The sequence below is a fragment of the Euleptes europaea genome, chromosome 4 (assembly GCF_029931775.1).
Source record: "Euleptes europaea isolate rEulEur1 chromosome 4, rEulEur1.hap1, whole genome shotgun sequence".
NCBI classification, from domain to species: Eukaryota; Metazoa; Chordata; class Lepidosauria; order Squamata; family Sphaerodactylidae; genus Euleptes; species Euleptes europaea.
This window is the reverse complement of record NC_079315.1, coordinates 106,289,486-106,315,251: the sequence shown is the minus strand read 5'-3', so window position 1 is coordinate 106,315,251 and position 25,766 is coordinate 106,289,486. Positions and strand designations below refer to the sequence as shown.

Sequence of the window (25,766 nt, the reverse complement as noted above, 5' to 3'; positions counted from 1 at the left end):
GCACAGATCATAACTTAATGCCAAGCCTGAGGGTCTAAACATGATGGGAAGGAAGATGGCTCTTCGTGTCACTTCTTCCCCTCTTAATCATAAATTGTATGAGGAGAGCGATTGGAAGCCTGCTGTGCATGAATGAGAAAAATACTGAGCTCTGGGAACAGTTCATTTTATACTTAATGCTGTTCTAATTCCCGGAAGCTGATAAACTCAGGAAATTGAAAGCCTGCTGCTGGATGAAACAAAGGAATGTGTACTTGTTGCCTTTTATATTATAGACTCTGATTTTCAAGGATTAGAATAACAATATTTCATAGGTTTATGCACCAAACAGTAGTCCAGGAAGGAAAGTCAATGCCCCAAAATAACAGCACAAAAGTTATAAGAGATTAAGCTATTTTGTAATGTGACTATCGAAAAGAGCAAGGGTCCAGTAGCACCTTAAAGTTGAACAAAATTTCTGGCAGGGTATGAGCTTTTGTGAGTTGCAGCTCCCTTCTTCAGATAGTGTGAGAGTTATATTATAGATAGTTAACAAAAGTGTTTGATAAAGCACTGGTTCAGCACACACCCAAAACCAAAATAAAAAATGATCAGCTCATGGAAAGAGAGCAATTTAAGAAAATGTTTTAATCACACACAGATGGGTCGCCTTTTGGTGGTCTAAAGCAGCCTAAGAAGAAGCACGGTGTTTTTGCTATTCACAGCTCTCTTGTCTGTTCAAACGGTACAAAACACTTCATTATTTATTTAGCATATTTTAATCCCGCCATTCCTCCAAGGAGCCCAGGATGATGACGCACGCCACTCTCCCCTCCTGCATTTTATCCTGACAATAGCTCTGTGAGGGAGGTAAGGCTGAGAGAGAAGGAGACTGCTGCAAAGTCACCCAGCAAGCTTCATGGAGATTTGAACCTGGATCTCCCAAATCCTAGCCACTACTTTACACCGGCATAACACAGCAAACAGCGGGGTTTGGGGAGGGGAGGGACTTCAATACCATAGAGTCCAATTGCCAAAGCAGCCATTTTCTCCAGGTGAACTGATCTCTATCATCTGGAGATCAGTTGTAATAGCAGGAGATCTCCAGATAGTACCTGGAGGTTGGCAACCCTACGTTTACTTCACCATGGGCCTGTGCATCTTTTCTCAGCAGTCACTGCTGAATTCTCATTTGCAGGCATAGGGTTGCCAGCTCCCAGTTGGGAAATTCCTGGAGATTTGAGGGTGGAGCCTAGAGGAGGAGCAGTGGCTCAGTGGTAGATTATCTGCTTCGCATGCAGAAGGTCCCAGGTTCAATCCCCGGCATCTCCAGGTAAAAGGACTAGGCAAGTAGGTGATGTGAAAGACCTCTGCCTGAGACCCTGGAGAGCTGCTGCTGGTCTGAGTAGACAATGCTGACTTTGATGGACCAAGGGTCTGATTCAGTATAAGGCAGCTTCATGTGAAAGTGGGTTTTCCCCAAAGCCACAATTTTTCCCCAGGGGAACTGATTTCTGTACTCTGGAGATAAACTGTAATTCTGAGAGATCTCCAGGATCCATCTGGAGGTTGGCAAGCCTATTTGGAGACTCATCTCTGTGTGTGTGTGTCTCTCATTCTCCCCTCCACCTCCTGCGTTTCCTCACATGGGTGTCCCCTCTCCCTAGTACTTAGGGAGGTGGTCCCTGTCTCTGACAGGGCGTTGTTCTGGCTCCTTCTGTCTTGTGGGAAGACTGTGTCCACTACCAAACAGCAGGCACTGCGGCTGCAGCCCCTTTCTCCAACCTAGGCCCATCATTGCTTCTAGGGTGGCTGCTTCCAGTTCGTGACAATTCCCACCTTTATATTCCCTGCCAGGGAAAGAGGCAGGGCCACATTCAAGCTATCCAACATAGCTTCTGGTTCAGGCCTGGTGATTCCAGAATGCCTTGCAGTGTCCCTGAGCCTTCCCCCATTTTCCTGCTTGTTAGTACGCTGCAGGGAATTTACACATTAAACAAGCCTTACGACTGGTTCAGCACATACCCTGCCCATGCTCGAATTGGTGATGTGCGTGTGCTAGGTTTAGCACGAGCACAGAACACAGTACAAGCTTCCTGGGGAATCTAGTTGACTGCAAAATTATATTTGAAAGCCTACATGAAATACCCAGGGAAATCCCAGAAGACAGAAAGCTGAGAGATTGTCAGTAACTGGGGGCAGTTTTCTCAGCATCCTGCACAATTTCTTGCTCCCCTCCAAGAGTTCTAGCCTAGCCACCTCCCTGGCACGGTAGTTGTGAATGTGCAGAATTGCTTTTTTAATGAAAGAACATTGAAGTGGTAAATCCAGTAACACGTCTGTGTATTTTGCCTCTGGATCAGCTTTGCTCTGGAGAGGCTGGGACAGTAGTGGCTCCGCACGTCATTTGTTTCTGCTCTGATCCTTCTGAGGACAACCTTGCAAACCATAACTAACAGATGCCCCTTCATGCCATTGGTCTCTGCTCTGCAAAAGCTTGGAAACAAACTCCTCTCCAGGCACTGGCAGACGTTTGGACCCTGCCTTTCAATGGGTTTTGTGCCTTTGGATGGGTTTGGTGCCTCATCTGTTTCACTTGCTCGGAGAAATTCTGGCTGCCCGGTGCTTTGTTTTTGTGTCTCCAACAAAGACGTTATCTGGAAGTGCGGCTTTTGTTTTTTAACAATGAAATTCCCTTCCTTTGACACTCAGCTCCGTACTGGCTATCTCTAGAACACAGAGGCAAACGGCCATTTAAATTATTCATTTGTTTAACAGACATCTGTGCTGCCTTTTAGCCCCCTTCTGTGGATCCACCATTTCCCCACAATCATAAAACATACAACCATTTACAGTATGAATATATAATTCCTCATAAAAACCACCCACACTATACAAATAAAATACAAATTAAAGAGCATACACCAGTGGTTCCCAAAGTGGGCAGTACCACCCCCTGGGGGGCAGTGGGATCACCTAGGGGGGCACTAAGAGGCAAGGGGGCAGCAGGGGGTGCTAGAGGTGGGCCCCTTCAACTGTGTTGTTCACTAATTTACAACAGATCAATCTATGGCAGCATGCTGGCAAATTTGGTGGAAACTATCAGAATTTTTTTTCCAGACTTTGAAAAGCTGGTACCACTGGATCAAGTTCAGTTTTGTTGAATACATTTCAACTAGAAAGTTTTAAATTGATTTTGAATAGATGTGCAATTAATTGTTATTGTTTTGAAATTTTAATGTTATCTTCTTTACTGAGTCATGCAAACCCCTATTTTGAATAATGCTTTTTATAGGGTAGGGTAGGGGGCGTTGGGGTTGAGTCTGTGGAACCAAGGGGGCGGTGGCCCGAAAAGTTTGGGAACCACTGGCATACACACTCCTGCTGTCAGCATAGATCATCCAGGCAGGGCAATCAAGGTGGTTTCTGTACCATGACCAGGTCAGAAACAAGACTGAAAAGGATCCAAATGATCAATTTCATCTTTTTAAAAAAAAAATCTTGGGGTCGTTTGGCCGCTAAACCTTCCATAAAGTTGCTTAAACATGGCAGACTAGAAACTGATCAGAAGTTGTTGAAATGTCTAAAGATGGTTTCTTTAATAGCAGTTTTGTTACTGCCTCTTTTAAAGCCAGGGGGAGACCTTCAGGAACAGAACTCTTTGGCCTTTTATGCATGGCTGTTTCACTCGCCGTCACTCCTCCGATGACTTTGGGTCTTTGTGTTGATTATGCATGCCATTTCTGCCTGTCAAATGTCGACTTGCTCTCCCCCCTCTTTCCCCGCATTTTGCCTGCAATTTGAGAGAGTTGTTTTATCTCAAATTTGAAAATGTGGGGAAACACAGGGGGACAGCGAGGCGAACCTCTGACGGTTGGAAATGGCATGCATAATCAACACAAAGATCCGAAGTTGTTGGAAGGGTGATGGTGAGTGAAACAGCCATGCATAAAAGACCTTTATATCTGGGGTAATCTATTGAGTTATCCCCCCCTTTTCGGAGATGTCCCAAGGCATGAAGAACATTGGGGGGGGGGGAGAAGGAGGAGGAGGAGGAGGAGGAGATGGTTTTTATATGCTGACTTTCTCTACCACTTAAGGAAGAATCAAACCTGCTTACAATCACCTTCCCTTCCCCACAACAGACACCCTGGGAGGTAGGTGGGGCTGAGAGAGTGTGACTGGCCCAAGGTCACCCAGCTGGCTTCATGCGTGGCCTTGCTGCTACAGCAATCTTGTTCACATCCTCAGCTTGCAGCAATCGAAAGATACCCATATAAACAGGAAAGATCTCAGGAATATTCACTGCAATTCTAAAGCGAGTTTCTAAGTTCAGTTGATTTCAGTGGATGCATACAGGTGGCCAACTAATTCCTGGGCATGACTGCCCGCCACATCAGCAAGTAATTCCCCAAAAGCTGTCAGAAAACCATTTGGATCCACCGTTATCCTGGGCAGGCCAATTTGATAGGTTTCCGCCCCTGAATGGGCGAGCAGCCTCCGAAAGACTAAATCCCACTAGACAGGGAGCTGTCCATGGCAATGGAGTATTATTAGTCTCTTCCACCCTCTAGATTACAAGAGTGCCATCCTGCACAGAATATGAAATTGAAGGTGTCTCTGCTGGATGTGTGGCACCAGATATTAAACAGTGTTATAATTGGTTCTTGTGGGTTATCCGGCTGTGTGACCGTGGTCTTGGTATTTTCTTTCCTGACGTTTCGCCAGCAGCTGTGGCAGGCATCTTCAGAGGAGTAACACTGAAGGACGGTGTCTCTCAGTGTCAAGTGTGTAGGAAGAGTAATATATAGTCAGAAAGGGGTTGGGTTTGAGCTGAGTCATTGTCCTGCAAAAAGTATCAAAGGTAATATGCTAATCATTGTCCTGTAAGTATCAAGATAATGTGCTAATGAGGGTGTGGTATGTTAATATGGAACCATTTTATCCTGAAGTGATCTGTTAAGTGATCTGTTAAGTGATCACTTCAAGATACAATGGTTCCATACATTGTATACGCATCCCTTCCCTCAGTTTTCCTGAACCGCCGCAAGCACTTACAAAGCCAGCATGGTGTAGTGGTTAAGAGCGGTGGTTTGGAGCGGTGGACTCTGATCTGGAGAACCGGGTTTGATTCCCCACTCCTCCACATGAGCGGTGGAGGCTAATCTGGTGAACTGGATTTGTTTCCCCGCTTCTCCACATGAAGCCAGCCGGGTGACCTTGGGCTAGTCACAGCTCTGTTGGAGCTCTCTCAGTCCCACCTACCTTGCAGGGTGTCTGTTGTGGGGAGGGGGAGGGAAGGTGATTGTAAGCCGGTTTGAGTCTCCCTTAACTGGTAGAGAAAGTCGGCATATAAAAACCAGCTCTTCTTCTTTTTCTACTACTAGATAATGGAAGACAAGAGCAGAGAGCTCACAGTGGGGCAGGGGGGAGAGAATGTGTACCTGAACAGAAGACAACTTGATGGGCAACAGTTACAGATAAGTGCAACCCTGTTTTTGTCATTGATCTTCTGTGCAGCCCCACATTGGGAGACACAATCCTGACCTCTTACCAAGATTGCTGGAACATACATCAGGTCAGCATGATCTCCTAGAATTATTATTAAGTTGACAAAAGGAAGGGAGGAAGAGTCCTTTTCTCTGCTTTAACATAGGTCAAAGATAAAGCCCTGAGGTTTTATCAAGGGTTCCTTGCAACCCCAGTGTGACTCACAGCATCCCTTCCACACTCCTCGCAATACGATCATTTTCAGGAAAATCATTTTCAGAGTCGAGAGGCTCTCCAAATGCATACTCCCAATCCACAGTTGAATCAGTCATAGTTTGTCAATTAATCCCTACAGTTTACAAAAGGCAAGTTTATTCTCGGACTATTTGTTCTGGTGCACAAATGACAAATAATAAAACTAGAAAATACACATGTTACCCTTTTCATGTAAAATAGTGACCTCATGTATCAGGAGGATAGTGGGTGGCAACTGTTAAACGGGGTTGGTGCGCCAAAATCAAACATCTCAAAAGGGCTACTGTTCCTCACTTTGGGGCATGGGAGGAGAAAGAGAGGTAGTGAACCAACCGTCATCCTCTTTCTAAGCCTCCTCTGTTGGGTTGCCAACCTCCAGGTGAACGCCACTTGAGTCCTTACCAGGAGTGGAAGGAACTCAGCATCTTACCCCTCTGGGGAAGTATTATGCACTTTATTCTGGAAAAGGTTATTCTTTGAAACCTGATATCATGGATGTTGATATAGGATTGCATGCATTGCATCTTTTGAAGAACTGATGAAGAACTGAGCCCTTGTGCTCCGAAACGATCGTATTCTCCTTGACTGTTCATCTTGCAGCATCTGTTTTGTGAAAAGACTAAGATAGTTACTTTAAAGGACTTATTTGATACTTACCAGATGGAATTCAAATGAGCTGTGGAAATTTTGTACATCCACTGTTGTACTGAATGTATGTGTTGTTGGTGGTTTCATTACCACATACTGTAAAGTGTATATGTAGCTATAATATATTGGCATTGTTAGCAGCATTGCTCCTGTACTGGTTTTCTCATCCTCCTGATAATAGTACAGAGGTGTCTTTTTTCTCCTTAACCTCCAGGTGATGGCTGGAGATCTCTTGCTATTAGAAATGATCTCCAGGTAACAGATATCCGTTCCCCTGGAAAAAATGGCCGCTGTAGCAATTGTATTCTATGACAGTCCCCTCTCAAAACCACGCCCTCCTCAGACGCCACCCCAAAATCTCCAGGTATTTTCCAACCCGGAGCTGGCAACCCTACTCCTCTGCCTTGGTCAAGCTTCCCTGCCTGCAAAAACTGCCTAGAAGTAAAACATATGCAGGGGGCATCAGACATCAGAAGCAGGAGTCTGGGGAACTGAGCAGAGTTGCCAGGTCCCTCTCTGCCACCGGAGGGAAGTTTTTGGGGCGGAGCCTGAGGAAAGTGGGGTTTGGGGAGGGGAGGGACTTCAATGCCATAGAGTCCAATTGCCAAAGCGGCCATTTTCCCCATGTGAACTGATCTCTATCGGCTGAAGATCAGTGGTAATAGCAAGAGATCTCCAGCTGGTACCTGGAGGTTGGCAACCCAAGAACTGAGGCTCATCATATTGAGGTGGACCTGAGATTTGGCGATGGAACTGAAAAATTATGGGTACAAGCCGAGGTTCTAATCAGAGGGAAACTGGACTTCAACCCACATTTTAGTGATTAACTAGAAATATTTGGTGTCTTTCCAGTAAACAGGGGCCTGTCAGAATACAAGTTGAGTATCCCTTACCCAGACATCCAATATCAGGATTGATCCAAAAACTGGACCTTTTGAGCCAGCACACAGGCATGACTCACAGGCCCTCAGCGGTGCCATTGATAGTTCAATGTACACACAATTATTAAAAGTATTGTTTAAAACTGCATTCAGGCTATGTGTATAAAGTATATATAAAACACAAATGAATTTTGTGTTTAGACTTGGGTCCCATCCCCATGAGAAGACAAGAGTCACTGGAAAAGACAGTCATGCTAGGAAAAGTTGAGGGCAGCAGGAAAAGAGGAAGACCCAACAAGAGATGGATGGACTCTATAAAGGAAGCCACAGCCCTCAATTTGCAAGATCTGAGCAAGGCTGTCAAAAATAGGACGTTTTGGAGGACATAGATTCATAGGGTCGCCATGAGTCGGAAGCGACTTGATGACACTTAAACACATGCACACCCATCCCCAAGATATCTCATTATGTATATGCAAAAATCCCTAAATATTCCAAAATATGGAAAGATCTGAAATACGGACCACTTCTGGTCCCGAGCAGTCCAGATAAGGGATACTAAACCTGTGTACAACACATCGCTTTTGACGTCATTATGCCTGAACATACAATCTCTCGCAATTTAGGTTCCTGGTTGACAAATATCACAAAATGCTGAACAGTATACATGGAGAATGGAATTAAAGTATTCCATTGGGGAGGCTGCTGCTACATTTAGCTGTTCAGTACTCAGGGTTTTTCCACACATTGTGCAGAAGCAACCCTTGTTTTGTGGAAAAAGTAGGCAAATGTCTATGTGGATTGGCCCTTTAAAAACTTAGATGGGCTATATTTGTGCTATTTTGTAGCAAGGTCCCGGTACTCAATAAAGTTCCCTGACCATAAATCATTCTTTGTAAGCTTGTGCTCCTAAAATGTTTATGTTCCATCTCGTAACACCATGCTTAGTAGCCTCTACTCATCTAAATACCCAAGATAGCTCAGCATTTATATGCCAAGAATTCCAGGCAGATGAACAATCTCGCTGCCAAAAAGATCCCTGGAAAATGGAACAAGAAGAGCTGGAACTTTTATTTCTTGTTGACTTGAGCTTCTCTTATACCGTTCTTTATTCCCATTCACTGGAATTGGACTCCTGCCAAAGGTTCACTTAAAGTTTACTTTGTAATTGATCATTTAATTCTATATAAGTCTATCTATAAATACTGAAAGTATAATTTATTAGAAGCGCTATGTAAAATTTAAAATTATTTAAAAGCATTAAAATAGCACAATGACATATCCTGAGGTTGATAACTGTAACCACATACCAAACACATTTCGGCCTATGGGGCCTTCATCAGTGGTTAATTAAAACCCTTTCGTAAGTCTGCACACATTTACAGAAATACATTAATGAATACAAATAGAAACAGTTCAAACCCAACCAGGCATGTGTATATGTTGTAAATTCTATTCCCAATTACTCAAACATCTGGTATAATAGGTTCTTGTTGTAATACTGGTTAGTATAAGTCTCTCATATACTATGTGGTAGTAGAAAAGAGCAAGAGTCCAATAGCACCTTAAAGACTAACAAAAATATTTTTTGGCAGGGTATGAGCTTTCGTGAGCCACAGCTCACTTCTTCAGATACATCTGAAGATACATCTGAAGAAGTGAGCTGTGGCTCACGAAAGCTCATACCCTGCCAAAAAATATTTTTGTTAGTCTTTAAGGTGCTACTGGACTCTTGCTCTTTTCTACTACTGCAGACAGACCAACACGGCTACCCACTGTGAATATACTATGTGTGCAGGTATCAACCTAGTAAAGCAGTCGACAATCAAGAAAAGAGACCTTGCATAGAGTATTAATTCTCCTTGCCTTCATTGCAGCATGCACACTAACCATGGTTGCTTTCTGGAGTACATAGAGGTTAGCAGAACTTACCTTTCACCATAAATGTAGTAACCTGTGTATGGAAGTGACAAACTGGGGAGGCTGAGATTCTGGGCAGACCCTTCCCAGCTGCTTATCCGGGAAGCCATCCACATCCGCATGGACTGCAAATTATTACCCAATGATCGGCATCCTGAGCTACCATCCTGAGCTACCATAGCTACATGGGGTCATGGGGGGGTATCTGTGGCAAGGCAAAAGGTTGCCACTGGAGGAGGAATGGAGGGAAATGAGAGGAAGAAGAGTTGGTGTTTATATATGCTGATATTTTTCCTACCTTTTAAGGACAATCAAACTGGCTTACAATCTCCTTCCCTTCCTCTCCCCACAACAGACATCTTGTGAGGTAGGTGGGGCTGAGAGAGTTCTGAGAGAACTGTGACTAGCCCAAGATCACCCAGCTGTGTAGGAGTGGGGAAACCAACCCAGTTCTCCAGAGTCCGCCGCTCTTAACCACTACACCATGCTGATAGGTACCACTGTGGCTACCTTGTCACCCACTTACTCCAGGTATTAAAGATAAAAACTTCTTCTCTACAATGCTACCTAGCAACTACCTAGCCAGACACAACGGATGGCCAGCTCTCCACATTGTTATGGCCACCATGAACTGAATGTTAAAGGCCTCCATGCCCCATGGTCATTTGAAACTCTCTTCAATAGTGACATAACCAATATTAGCGGGGAAATGCATTCCACAGCTCCACAGGAAAACACGGTGGACATTAAGCAGGGTCAATTTTGATGCTCGTTCAAAGCTCTTTTTTTAAATGTGACCTTTAAAATGCCTATTCACGATCCCGACACAAAAGGAGAAATTCCACCCCACCCACCCCCACTCGCCTGCTTCTTCATTCCTGTTTGCATAGCCATTAGCAAAAATAATGTGCTGCTGTTATTTTGCATGCTTCCTTGGGGGGATTCTTCGCGGCGGGGGCGGAGCAAACACAAAAGGCCGCGTTATAGGGGCTCTTAAGTAATGCGAAGCAGGTATACGCTGGCTTCGCAGTCACTTCCTAAATGACAGTCCAGCGTGAATTTTTTTAAAAAAATATACGGGGCAATTCAGCCTGGAACGTGCTGCTAATTACCAAGTATAAATGGCCAGTGACTTCTGAATAAAGGTAAAAGGTAAGGTAAAGGTCCCCTGTGCAAGCACCAGGTCATTCCTAACTCATGGGGTGACGTCACATCCCGACGTTTACTAGGCAGACTTTGTTTACGGGGTGGTTTGCCAATGCCTTCCCCAGTCATCTTCCCTTTACCCCCACTTTACAAGCTGGGTACTCATTTTACCGACCTCGGAAGGATGGAAGGCTGAGTCAACCTTGAGCCGGCTACCTGAAACCGACTTCCGTTGGGATCGAACTCAGGTCGTGAGCGGAGCATGGACTGCAGTACTGCAGCTTACCACTCTGCGCCACGGGGCTCCTGGCTTGTGAATAGCCCAAGGAATATGTTAGAAGTGCATGTCTGAAAAGGCCCAGAACATTTTGTTTAAGTAGGCCAGAGTTATCCGTGTAAAACAACCGATGCCTTGACTGGAGCTGTGCAGGAGCAGTTAAGTTCACTGCCACAGAAACCCAAGGTCATCACAAGCGGCTGGAGCAGCATAACTGCTTGATTACTCTTATTGTCTGAAAGCGGGTCCCCCACCCTCCCGGCAGTGAGATGCTGAACACGTCCCTAATTGCCAAGAGCAGTGAATAACACAAATGAAAGGAAGATTGCAGCTCTCTGTACTGTGCAAGAGAGGGGGGGGGCTAGAATAGCAATATAACTACACAAGTGTACACGGACACACACACACACTCACAAAGAAGTGAAATAACAACATATGTTTATCCTAGAGAAAAGGTGGGAGAAAAAAACATACATTTAGCAAAATGCTAGGTTGTTCCTACTTATTTCCAATTCATTCTTGCTTCAAAAATAAAAACACCCCCAAGAGGGAAGTTCTTTAGGTAAGGAACGCCTCAATGTGTATTACATTTCTATCCCCGCCATATTATTCAGTTATGTATAATACCCCACATATTAACTCCATGAGATTCTCAAAGCAACTTGCAAACAGTTTAAAAATTACAACAGGTTGGATCCTAACAGACCCGGATAAATAATTGGGACTGTCGTCTATACTGCTGTGTGTTGCTTATTGGAGTAGGGTCCTACTATGGAATCTCTGTACCAGATGACCTTGGCGGTCCCTTCCAACTCTATGTTTCTATGTTCTAAGTTGGTTGCGAATTGATGGCGCTTACATTTATAATTGCTGCCATGTGGACAATTCTAGCAGAAAACACCAACAGAAGACAGCTGTCTAAAGAAAAGTGTTGACACATGGGAGTATACCAGGCTACGCCATTCAGTAGAGATGACGGCACCAGGTTGCAAAGGGCTATAAATAATTGATGAAATCTATACTTTTCCACAGGTGTGTGTAAGTCTTACACTGGTACGTCAACATGGTTTTCCTATTCAGAACTGTAAACTGATGAATGCTTCTAAGAAAATGCCTCTTCACAGCCAGCGTGGTGCAGTGGTTAAGAGCAGCAGACTCCAGTCTGGAAAAACGGGTTTGATTCCCCACTCCTCCACTTTGAGTCTCCTTAAAGGTAGAGAAAAGCGGGACATAAAATCCAACTCTTCTTCTTCTAAGATGATGTCTGCTACAACATCACCTCAAAACAGTAGCCCTTTTCAGATGTATCATCTATGATTCTATGACCTATACATATTGGGTGTCTGGCAACTGAGTGTATTGGGAGTATACACTATCTATGATGCTCCCATAAATGAATGGATGGATGGATGGATGGATGGATGGATGGATGAATAAATAAATAAATAAATAAATAGGCAACATATATATTGTGCATGCATGTATAGTTTTGGTATACATGAACCAGTACCTTGAAAAATCCAGTGGTGTATTTGCATACGCCAAACTTGTACATGTATGCATTCATAATATGCACATTGCATTTGTTCAGACAACATGGTGGCAACGTGTATCTGAAGGATCTATGTGCAGTTGAGAGACTCCAGGTATGTGTGGATGTAACATCTCCAAAAAGCTAAAGAGAATTTTTCTCCCCCTTTGAAAATATTATTATTCAGGTGCATACTCAATAAATTAATTGATTACAACTTGCACAGTTAATTGACTCCGATTATTTATTTTTTAATCAAGTGACAGCATCAAATTTATTTTTAATTGCGCCTGTAGGAGGAATGGCAATAATTTCAGACTGTGAAATTTTGGCTTAAGGCTCAGGATTGTTTGAGACATAGAGACCTCCGGAACTAGTAAGCAAGCCAGAGAAGATGAACTTCTAGATCAGGGTAAGAAACTTTAATATATACCCCTTTGGGGCCTACAAAAGTTGGCAGGTACACATTTGGCAACACAGCTCTGAGAAAGGGAGTTACTGGCAGGAGTGCTAAATGTCTACAGTATGAGGCACAACGTAATTCTGCATCAGGCCATAATGTCAAACAGTCCCACACTCCCTCCCAAAAGGAAATAGCGAGGGGGCTCTCTGTCTGGCGCTTGCACCACCAAGCGCTGAAGTTCTCTGTCCTTCTACGCTCTGGCAGCAATCGAAGAGCTTGCAATGCCAAGCATTTACTTATTCAATTTGTAAACGGAGCCCCAATGATCATGTGTCCACATGAAGCTCAGGAGGGGCAACCAGCCGCAAAGAAAGAAAGAGCCTTTCTGCAGAGACTGTAAAACAGGCAACAGAAGTTAGTTGTTCCTAGTTATCACCGGGATTGTGTTACATTTGCATTCCGTTCATTTATACGGTCGCTTTCGCATCCCTGTGACCTTGCTGGGGGCGGGGGCGGGTTCTCCTCTTAGCAGGGAGGCTATTTCCAGTGTGACTGCAGTCCAATGTTCCCAGAACTTGAGTGTGTGTGGAATGGCTCAGAGATGCAGCAAAGACCATTCATACCAGCGCAGGAGTAGCAATCCCAAACAAATCAGAGGACTATAAAGGCTCAGTGCAGCTGGGTTAAGAAGTACTTTCTGTTCCCACGACAGGTGCTCAATTCTATACCTTGTTCTCAGGGACCAGATAACACATTTAAAAAAAAAGATATAAGAGATTACATAAAGGTGAAAGAATAAAACAGGATTTACTCAGCTAATAACGCTTGCCACACATATAACCTGCAAGGTTCTGACATTAAAATGCAATACTAGCTGTACAAGGCAGTGTCTTTTTATGACCTACTTTACTTCTAAGCTGTTTGGGTAACAAAAACATTCTGCCTTGTAGCTTAAGAATCCTAACATCACAAGCATCATAATCACCAGAGCGTAAATTTCCAAACACAAGGCTTCAGGTTAATGCGGAACCTGACAGTCTATTCTGCCTTGTAGATAAATCTTCAGGCGGATGGTGGCAGGAATTCAAACGGACATTTCCAGATATGACTCTCCAGGATAAAAATATATATTCTAAACCGTATCACAGAAACTGCAGCAAGGGACATCCAGTCTAACTGCCTCTGCCCCAAAGGCAATAAATCTAGACTATTAACGCTTATCTAAATTGGCAACTCTGATTCTCTGTGCTAGCACATCAGACTTTTTTGTGCGTACAGAAGCCCAGTGAAATTGCTAGATGAGATCTAGAATCCAGAGGATTCTGAAAGGGCCATGAGGGTTTGCCTTGTATGACGCATAGAAGCCTCTACCCATCCAGGGCATTCCAGAACTCAAGGCATCTACTGACAAATTCCTAATAAGCACCAAACCCTATTCCTATATATTCCAGCCCAACTACTAAGATCTTTTCCTGAGATTCTGCTCCATCTCGCTCTTCTGAGAGCCAGCGTTGTGGAGTGGTTCAGAGCAGTGGTTTGGAGCGGTGGACTCTAATCTGGAGAACTGGGTTTGATTCCTCACTCATCCACATGAGCGGCGGAGGCTAATCTGGTGAACTGGATTTGTTTCCCCACTCCTACACACGAAGCCAGCTGGGTGACCTTGGGTTAGTCACAGCTCTCTTAGAGCTCTCTCAGCCCCACCTACCTCACAGGGTGTCTGTTGTGGGGAGGGGAAGGGAACGTGATTGTAAGCCGGTTTGGTTCTTCCTTAAGTGGTAGAGAAAATCGGCATATAAAAGCCAACTCTTCTTCTGAGAGTGGAGAAACACAACATAAAGCCTCTGACAGTTGTCTTAACGGGTGGGCAGATTCATAGGAAGAAGGCAAGTCTCGCCTGGTATGTGGTCACTTCTTATACTTGTGATCTCCTAACTTGGCTGTGTCACGGTCTCTGACATAATTATGTTATTTTGTGTACATGTGCAGAATTAATTCCATGTAGAGCTTGAACACAACATACAAACTGAACCACAAACTGCAGAGGTTTGTGTAATGAAAAGCCTGGCAACAGTTTGCAAAATGCAAATGTCCTTAGAACAGGCTGACTGAATTCTCTCAAGGTCTGAATTCTTTCAAGAGCTAACTAACTTACCCTGGTCTTGTCCTTGAAGGGAGAAGAACAGAGTCATTCTTCACTATCTGACAGAAAGGTGTATCTGAAATTACCCTTCCTGATTCAGCTGCTAGCTGTCAGCTGCTCATATCTCAAGAGCAGAAAAGTCCTGCTATCCTCAAACTTTGAGAAGGTCTACTCAAAGACCTCAAGGTTATAAGTGCAGTAAGTGCTTTCTATAACCTTGCTGAAGGCTATGTTTCCTACTGACCAGATGATTACATGTTACAATGTGAGCAATAATTGTGTTTTATGATTTATATAGTTATATATTGTATTGTAGATTTCTAAATAGTCTCATTTAATGCGTATTGTACTGAAGATGAGAATGGTATGAAAATTGAGTATATGGAGTGATCATGGAGCTCAGAAATGATTGTTTATACTTTAAGCAAAATAGACTGAAAGGAAAGGAAGCCCATATTTGGTCATGGGGAGAAGCTAATAACCCGAACAGCTGCAACTGTACATTATTGCACTGCTCATGTTATCTGAAAGTGGGGAGGAAGATATCCCTCCTGATGGTAAAATCAACACTCTTAATGAGTCTGAAACAGTATAAATACAGCCACAGTAAGCCCAGAAAATCAGAACCTTCCAAAGGCTCTCAAGAAAAGGCTGGTATGTATGGCTTAAATACATTACTCTAGACTTTATGAATTAGATACTTTGAACTGAATCAGAATAATTTGACTGTTATATTTTAGAAGTTGGATTTTGAAACTGAATAGTATGTAAGACTTGCTTGCTTTTACTTCATACATTGTAAATACATACATTGTACTTTGACAAGAGTTTTTATAGAAGTGTTAAAGACTTGATAATCTGCATTTACACATATTTTACTAGAAGTATATCAATAAAAAGACTTGCTTTTTAAAAGTAGGTAAAGTTGTTGAGTCCTGCTTACTCAATGACTGGCTGAATAAGATAACTTCACTTCTCAGTAAGTGATACATTCTAAGAGCCTGTCATCTGAACAGCAAGACCCGCTGGCCCTAGCCTCTGACCAGAAAGCTTGGCAGAAAAGCTAACAGGCTGCAGGAAACAGAACTTTGCGCCTTGGCCTATTGTCTGCTGGAAGTCTGCTCCAAGCTGGAAACGCTGCTCAGAAATGATCCTGTGGCTTCCAGGAACATTACTGGACCGGCTATAATTGGCAAAGGTCTTGACTGAGAAATCCATACGTGCACATCAAGCTGCCTTCTGCTGAGTCAGGCCAGTAACCCATCCACTCCAACACTATCAACTCTGATTGACAGCGGGCCCCCAGGATCTCAGGGACAAGTTTTCCTTAGTCATGCAGCTGAGATACATTCCTTTAAATTGAAAATGCCAGAGACTGAACCTGAGACTTTCTGCATGGAAAGCCTAGCATATTTAATGGGGAAAATATGAAATTTATAATTTGCTAGAAGTGGGATTTGCTGACTGTTGGGAACAATGCAATTTTCAAACTGTGTTTCAATGTAAAGATTATTTGGTCAATACAGGATCACATGTGACACGTGTTTGACTTTAAATTGGCAACAGTTAAAAGTTAGGCCTTACTATATGGAGATATTATGCAGCAAATAGATAAAATAATTTCAGTAAACTTGGTCAGTTTAGTATTACAGAAATCAAAGTTAAAGTAGGCAAATATGATGAACCTTCTTTAGACAGCAGCAACACATAACCTTTATATTAACAGCTGTATTAAAATGTTATTGAGGTTGATCTTGTTTTTCTTTCCTTGGACACCTGGCTCCTCTTCAGCCCTTTACGTGAAAAGCAGCTCCTCAAAGCTGAATGTGCCTTACTGACTCATAGTACTGCTGCAAAACTGATGTAACACTGTGATAAAGCACACTGGTGATAAATGCAGCACTTTTTTTAATGAGAAAGGAATCCTGAGGCGTATGAGCTGGTCAGCCTGAGGACTCCTGTGAGACTGTTTTCAGCAAAGGATTTATTATCAGCGCAGCATCTGTGGCTATTGCTTTTTCATTCATCCAGAGCTAGTGATGTAGTGGGCAGGGTTTGCTTCTTGGTCACCACACCTAAAAAAGGATATTGCAGAGCTTGAGAAAGGGCAGAAAAGAGCAACCAAAATGATCAGGGGACTACAGCAACTGCCCTAGGAGGAGCGGTTAAAACACTTAGGGCTGTTTAGCTTGGGGAAAAGGCGGTTGAGGGGACACATGGTAGAGGTCTATGAAATTATGCATGGTATGGAGAGAGTGGGCAGGGAGAAGCTTTTCTCCCATAAAGCCAGAATGGGGGGTCATCTGCTGAAGCTGGAGGGTAAGAAATTCAAAACAGATAAAAAGAAGTATTTCTTCTGTTAACGCTAAGATGTACAGCATGGGCTATGGTTTTCATGGCCCGCCCTTCCACGCTCAATCCTCGGATACTCTCGTCTGCTTCTGTACATTTTAACAACAGGTCGAGCATTAGCACATAGAGTAAGGGGCTCAGCAGACACCCTTGTCTGAGGCCGCCTCTCAAGCGTATGTTCCTTCCATTCCATCCCCTGACCTGAAGTCTGGTCATCGCATCCGCATACAGCGTTTGTAGCCACATCACATACTCTTGCACATCACATGCTCACATACTCCCTTGGCCTCTAAAACTTCCCACTGGTACACATGATTAACTCTATCAAAGGCTTTGTTCTGGTTACACTGCAAGTTGTAGCCCAGCCAATGGCCTTCTGCCGCTCTCCTGAAAACGTCTCTGATGAGGGCGAGGGAATCCGACATCTTTCTGCCTGGCACCGCGCTGGTCCGTGAAGCATGCACCATCTCCCCTGTCACTTTTGTCAACCTAGCATTCAGAATTTTTGCCTATACCTTATAGACCGTATTCAATAGGATAACAGGCCTCCAGTTTTGGAGGAAGGGTGCCTTCTCCTTTGAAAAAGAAGCTCAGTTTCGCCTCATACATCGAGTGCTTGAGGGTATTGCTCGACAAGCCTTCATTATAAACTTTCGTTAACCATGGTGCTATAGGGCTGTCAACTTCCAGCTGGAGATCTCCTGCCGTTACAACTGATCTCCAGCCGACAGAGATCCATTCACCTGGAGAAAATGGCTGCTTTGGCAATTGGACTGTATAGCACTGAAGTCCCTCCCCTCCCCAAACCCTGCCCTCCTCAGGCTCCGCTCCCAAAACCTGGTGGCGAAGAGGGACATGGCAACTCTACAGTGCTAGCAGAGTCTTAAACTTTTTGTAAAATATGTAATTCAGGCTGTCCGTGCCTTCATCTTCACTGATGGCCTTGGCATAGGCTTACCAGGTCCCTTTGCTCCATTGGAGGGAGCTCTTCAGCAGCGGGCAACGTGCGCCACTGCCTCGCGCGACCCACGCCTACGTCACTTCTGGGTTTACTTGGAAGCAACGCGGATGCTCTATCAATCTCTGCCAAAACGCTATGGTTTCCATAGAGTTTTGGCGGAGGTTGCTAGAGCGTCCGCGTCACTTCCAGGTAAAACCAGTAGTGACATGGGCGCGTCGCACAGGCATGCGTTGCCCACCAGCCCTCAGGGGGTCGGCGGGCAGCCCGGTGGATTGGCGGGATTTTACCCGCCACCACCGTGCACTTGGCAACCCTACCTTGGCGACTTTCTCTTTTGTTATGGGAGCCGTTAGGCCATCCCTCTCAAGTCACCGTACGTTTTATATGAACTGTTTGTTTGCAAAAATGCCATAGGATTCCAGTGTTCTCTCTCCTCCAACAGAAATTGATTTGGCAAAGGCTACCTGTAAACTTCCCACGCACACCCCGTCTCCAAAGAAGGAATGAAAAAATCTGCTTTGGGGTTTTTTTACCCTGCAATTCCCACCACCACCATTTTTCCTGTTCGTTTTTTTTTATTATTCCAGGAGGATTTGATATCAGTGATTGCAACGAGCAACGTTTTGTAAGTCTGAGAACATGAACTTTGCCATAGCATATGAATCACTACCTGGTGCTTATTCGTCTGTGACAACGGAACATGATTAGCATTTAAAGGAAACATCTTCGCTAGGAACATCAAATTTCACTGCAACCGGCTATATTCAGATGTAACAGCAAACCGTGTTTGAGAATTAAGATGAAAGTCTTCAAGCTGCTCTGCCCTTTCCTCCCTCCTTCCTCCCATTGTGTGTTGCATAGAGATGTAAGTCGTCCACAAGTGCAACTAACCCCAGCTTGTCTGAGCCACTAACTGCGGTTTATTGTCCACAAACCAGAATTCAACCATGGTTTGATCCTGGTGGTGTGTAGGGAAAGGAACACAGTTTGTGGATCAGAAGTAACACCAAATCGGGAAATTCCTGGAGATTTGGGGGCCTGCAGACGTGGGTATTAGGTAGGGGAGGGGCCTCAGCGGGTTAAAACACCATAGAGTCCACCTTCCAAAGTAGCTCTCTGTAGTCTGGAGATCAGTTGTAATTTTGGGAGCTCTCCAAGGCTCACCTGAAGGCTGGCAACCCTAGAATGATGGTATGATTTGTTGTGAATGTGGAGGTTTTTGGACCTGTTTGGTTGTTACACTTCTGATGATCTGATCACTCTATGCGCCATCCTCTGTGAATACAGCAACATGCATATTTTTCCAGCTTGAGCACACACAACTGGGAACCCAGTTGTTTGAGGGTACACATTCAGGGGTACAAAAGCAGGAAAATATTCATGTAATATTCAAATGAAATGGTGATCATGTGTATTAAGAGGTTAAAGCTCCAAAATCATAACAACTGAACAGGGCTTATGATTCTAAGAAATGAATGTGGAGGGGGCGGGGAGGCCAAAGACTTCCAAAGCTTGTTCTTATAATTTCAATCTATTAAATGTGATTGCAGCCATTATCTTTCTGTGACCCAAAACAGCATGCAACCTGATTCATGCAATTCATGTTTACTTATTAATAGACTTCATTGTGCTCAATAGGGCTTTGCCAGGTAAAATGTGTATAGGATTGCAGTCCTTAATTGTGTAGGGTGGGTTTTTTGTTTTGGTGGGGGGAGTTGTTTTGTTTTTTAAGAAACACTAAAAAACCTGTTGTGGGTTAGTCAGTGGGTGATTGTCTGCAAATGTTTGGCCCAGAAAGCAATTATTAACTAAATAACCACACATTCCAGTTATTCTTCTAAAACAGTTAAAAGTATTTCTACACTACATGGTCCTACGCTGTTTTGCTAAGTGCAAAAACACTTCTTAGATCCTGAGATACAACTCACCTGAGCTTTATCTTTTTTAAAGTGTATTGATTATCGTTCTCTTTGTAACACTGTATTCTTTTAACTATTATCAGGCTGTGCTTCTGAACTGAACTGTGTGTTTTTCAAGCCATGCATGTACCATGGGACATGAGCCACTAGAGCTCAGCCTGGGAATAGCTCAATTGATTAGATTTCCCCTCTATGTGCGCTCTTGTACCCAGGATATGTCGAGGGTATCAGGCAGGGAAGGAGGAAGACCACACAGCAGGACAGGCGGGCAGCAACAGCAGACATTGGGCTGGATCCAACCAACTTTTTTACTGGTGAAAAATGAAGGAAGGGGTCTTGCTTGACCACTAGGGTTGCCAACCTCCAGATACTAGCTGGAGGTCTCCTGCTATTACCACTGATCTCCAGCCGACAGAGATCAGTTCACCCGGAGAAAATGGCCGCTTTGCCTATTGGACTCTACGGCATTGAAGTCCCTCCCCTCCCCAAACCTCACCCTCCTCAGGCTCCAGGTTGCCAGGTCCCTCTTCGCCACCGGTGGGATGTTTTTAGGGTGGAGACTGAGGAGGGTGGGGTTTGGAGAGGGGAGGGACTTCAATGCCATAGAGTTCAATTGCCAAAGCGGCCATTTTCTCCAGGGGAACTGATCTCTATCAGCTGGAGATCACTTGTTATAGCAGAAGATCTCCAGCTAGTACCTGGAGGCTGGCAAATCTAACTGAGAGGGAGGCAGCAAACAACACAGGATTAGGGTTTGTGGACTAGGGTTGCCAGCTCCGAGTTGGGAAATACCTGGAGATATTGGGGGGTGGAGCCTGGGGAGGGTGGGGTTTGGAGAGGGGAGGGACTTCAATGCCATAGAGTCCAATTGCCAAAGTGGTCATTTTCTCCAGGGGAACTGATCTCTATTGACTGAAGATCAGCTGTAATTGAGGGAGATCTTCAGCTACTACCTGGAGGCTGGCAACCCTAATTTTAATGACAGGAAACAAAAGCATGTACAAAGAAATATGCATGGAGATCTGCTTTTGGGGGATCGAGTGGAATTAATTGGGGAATTAATTGGGGAGCGCCATATATAAACAGTCACAAATAGTACTTAAAAAAAATCTGGGTTAGTGTCCTAGGTCTAAAACGCATGGTCACTTATCCCAGTTCCAGCCCTGTTCCAGCCCAGTTCCCTTCCAGTTTCACCCAGGATCAAATCTTCGCAAACGGACGATACCTTATTTACTCTTCTTTCAGCCCTGTATCGAAGCGAAATGAACCCGCCTTTTCCCATTCCCATACTCAGCAGGAACCCGCATTTTCTGTTTACATGGATCCATTTGCACACAGTTTAGTCCCTGCTCATTCCAGGTAATGCGGTTCATTTGATCCTGGGTGGAACGGGGATGGAACTGGGCTGGAACTGGGCTTAGTAACCATGCGTTTTAGACCCTAAACTTTAAAATGTGGCTATGTTCAATAAACACCTTTAATGTTTTATTTCAGCCCCATGAGAGGACTTGCACCATATGTTCCTCAGAAGTTTCGAGCTGGCTGTTTTCACCTTGAACTGTTCTTCCTCAATCTGCGCCTTTTTCTGTTTTCTTATCGATTCAGTATTCAAAAGAAAACTATTGCAACAACCAGTTCCTTCAGAATGCACGTGTTTCAAATATAAAACAACTCGATTGTTTGACACTCTTTCAAATTTCTGTAACTGGACTGAAGGGGCTAGAAGATTGATCTCCTTTGTGGAGTTGAGTGTAACAGTGTGTCTGCCTACTGGATTTACACAAGCAAATAAGGCATCCAGGTCATCATCCAAAATACAGTGAGACACACTTAAGCCCATTGTATTCAGAGGTACCATGCGTTTCCCAGGTAAAAGCGTATAAATCAGATCTGGAACTGACTCTTCATAGCAGAGGAGGGGAAAGACTTATTAGAAAGCACATCACATGAACAGCAGCAGCAACATAGACTTAGTACATCATTCCGCTTTTGAGTTCTGACATATGTCAAGGGAGGGAAATCATTGCATTTGAACCGAAAGTACATTGTTATTTGAAGCAGATTGGTGCTGTTACTCATCAAAACTCTGGGTTTTTTTTCCCAAGAAGCATCCTTCCATCACAAATTCAAATTTTGGCACAGGCTTGCAGGGTAGGATCATAAAGTCTGGAAAAAAAAAAACACCTCTGTCCATTAAGATTTCCTGTTCCTAGACAGGATCTTCCGCATGCCATATGACGTGAGACTAGGGAAAAAGAGATGCCCAGCCTGATTCTCTCCCTTTTTTTTGTTCCGAAGAGCCAGTGTGGTATAGTGGTTAGAGTGTCAGACTCGGATCCTAGAGACCCAGGTTCGAATCCCCGCTCTGCCGGGTGACCTTGGTCCAGTCTCTTGCAGCCTAACCTACCTCACATTGTTGTTGTTGTGAGGATTAAAATGGAGGAATGATGTAAGCTGTGTTTGGGTACACATGACGGAGAAAACTAGGGTACAAATCTCTAAATAAATTAGTCTTGATTGAAACATGACACGGCCTGAGCAGAAGCACTGTGCTGGGATGGCACCTCCTTTAAAAGGGGCTGCTACCCGTGCAAAGCAGCTAAGTGGCTTTGAATGGCTAGCAGCCTGTTAGGATCTGAAACTCACTTAATTAATCTGCTACCATTCAGAGTGATGGATCTTGATTTTGGCTTATTGAAAATAAAGGTTAGTCACACACAAAAATACCACAGAGTCGTTTTCTTAATCAAATCAATTCTTTACTAACTAATCTCAAGGGTAGGGTACATGGATTAAACAATAAACTTCCTACATATCTAAGTTTCCTAGACTTGCTAGACACCTCTAGCAGTTACTACGCTTACTCACGAGTAGCCATTCTCACAGGGAGAATGTGCTCCTCCATGCTTGCAGGTTGGTAACTTACAAGTAACTGAGATACAGTTTCTCTTTCAAACAAAGGATATACCAAAGCAGTAAAATGCAGATTACTTTGCCTACGTGACCATATGACATGAAAGCAATGGCGATCTGCTCTTCCTGACCATTTGGCTAATTAACCCTTTGACTGTCTGACATGTAATGAATCTCGGTATCTAAGACCCAACACAGCCCATTTTAAATCAAACCCGGTTCTTCAGATTAGAGTCCACTGCCCCTAACCACTGCAGTATTTTAGCTAACTACGAAACTGATAACAAAATGAGCTGAATAGAGCTTGACATTAAGAACTTTCATTAAGTCAGACATACATCTTGCGCAGAGGGCTTGTTTGTGTTCCATTGTGCTTGTGTTTCATTGTGTTTCGAGAGCCAGAGCAATGGTTTGGAGCTGTGGACTCTGGGTCTGGAGAACAGGCCAGAGTTTGATTCCCCACTCTTCCACATGAGCTAATCTGGTGAACCGGGTTGGTTTCTCCACTCCTCCACAGCTGGGTGACCTTGGCCCAGTCACAACTCTCTCAACCCCACCTACCTCACAGGTCTGTTGTGGGGAGGGGAAGGGAAGGTGATTGCAAGCCGGTTTGTTTCTTCCTTAAGTGGGGGAGAAAGTTGGCATGTAAAAACCAACTCTTCTTCTTCTTCATTAATGGTGGTCATAGGAGTGTCCAGTCACATCCACTGGCCCTATCCGTTGATGTCCATGCACTGAGCTGAACATCTGCACAGAGCTATTGTGCATGAGCTGCATGCACCCTGTACACTGCAAAAATTAGAGGTACAAACTGTGCAGATAAACCACCTTCTTTGGGGATTGTCTCTGTACAAAGGTTTGCATCAACATATAGACACATGAACACATGAAGCTGCCTTATACTGAATCAGACCTTTGGTCCATCAAAGTCCATATTGTCTACTCAGACTGGCAGAGGCTCTCCAGGGTCTCAGGTATTCACATCACCTACTTGCCTGGTCCCCTTAACTGGAGATACTGGAGATGGAACCTGGGATCTTCTGCATGCCAAGCAGATGCTCTGCCACTGAGCCACAGCTCCTCCCTACGTTATGAGCCAAGACCAGTCAGGGCAATCCCATTGCTCCCACAATCAACATTGATTATACACAGATAGGTTGTCTGTACGTTTAAATCTTTGGCCACTGACTGCATTCGCTTTTCTGCGTTTGGAAGGCACATTTAGAGAAATCGTACTTTAATTGCCCAGATACTTCTGCTCAGGAAGCAATAACAAAAACGAACAAGACAACATTTCGGTCCACACTAGTCCTGCTTTCAACTTCTTTTTCTGAACATCTCCTGGATGTGTTACAGGCTAACAGAGTTTCCTAAGGAAAGATTCGCATTCCATAGTGATGAGGGGGGTGCAGAGGTGGGATTTTTCACATATGTTTACACTGGCTTCGTCTGATTTGCAGCCGTAAGAGAATGGAGTGAGACAAATACATTCTAGGCTTGAAATTTTGCAAGCTGCTCCAAGCCCACAAAAGCTTCTCTCTTTTTGCAGTTAGGGGATCCCACTTTGGCTAGAAATGTGATCGTTCCCTGGATTCCACGTATTCTGCTCCGTCTTGAGCCAAAGCAAAACACTGCTTTAAATGTTCAAGATACCAAAAAAAAAAATCCTCCATGCCATGCAGGGCCTGAGATTATAAAAGGCCTCAAAACAGACCAGCATGAGCAGGGGTTGCCAACCTCCAGGTGGTGACTGGAGATCTCCCACTATTACAACTGATCTCCAGGCTATAGAGATCAGTTAACCTGGAAAAAAATGGCCATTTTGGAAGGTGGACTCTAGGGCATTATACCCCACGAAGTCCCTCCCCTGCCCAAACTCCGCCCTCCTCAGGCTCCACCCCCAAAATCTCAGGTATTTCCCAGCTCAGGGCTGGCGATCCTAACCACTGGGGTTTAGCTTGACTTGCTCTTGACTGCCAGGGGCTTTACAGGGCAACTCTCCACTGGGAACTTTCCCAGCAAGTTCAAAGGTCAGTCCTTCCCTGACTTGTAGAAGAAACTTGTAGAGCAGTTTAACAGGATGGTGAAATCCCAAGCATCTGAAAGAGCTCCAGAGGGATGTTTCTAAATATGGTGGATGAGAATCGAAGGGGGTTACCGCACTTGTATTCCCATCGATGTATTAAGAGTTTGAAAACGTTCTAAAAAATACTGTTCGTACTTTGTTTGGCCTCTTTAGCTGTGAAGATGTCTTCCAACCATTTATAAGCAGTGGTATCCAAAAACCCTTTTAAAGCGATGTTTTTTACAACATTTTCAAACTCTTAATACATCTCTGGGAATACAAAGTGCGGTAACCCCCAATGTGTAAAGTGAGACACCGCGGGGTTAAAAAAGAAAACCCAGCATTCAGATCCGTACTGATGGATTCTGCACTAGCTGTGACTACCCAAAAAAATACAGATCTTGATATTGCTATGGATCCTTCAGTGACACATAGAGTAGCCAACCTCCAGGTGGGGCCTGGAGATTTCCTGGAATTACAACTGATTTCCAGGCAACAGAGATCAGTTCCCCTGGAGGAAGTGGCCGCTTTGGAGGGCAGGCTCTGGTTTTATACTCTGCTGAGGTCCTTCCCATCCCCAAACCCTGCCCACCCCCAGGCCCTGCCCCCAATCTCTAGGAATTTCTCAATCTAGAGTTGCCAACCCTGGACTCACATGCTGAACTCAATATGCAAAAGCAACCAAATGGCAAATTAGGGTTTACTAGAAAGGAATTTAAAATGCAACTGCCATGTCCCTAAAGCCTTTATATAAATCAATGGTGCAACTGCATTTAAAATACGGTGCAGATTTCTTGCCATCCCAAAAGGAATGCCCTCAGGGTGAAGCAGTCACGCAACCACCACAAACACACTCCATTCTGGGGCCCAGTATGTTCAACTC

The 25,766-nt window shown here is 44.2% G+C and overlaps 1 protein-coding gene across 1 annotated transcript in view; it reads right to left on the bottom strand.

The window, feature by feature from the left end:
• Window positions 1-25,766, bottom strand: part of ADAMTS12 (ADAM metallopeptidase with thrombospondin type 1 motif 12) — a 207,670-nt gene that overhangs the window by 175,466 nt on the left and 6,438 nt on the right. The gene's annotated exons all lie outside the window — the stretch shown is intronic.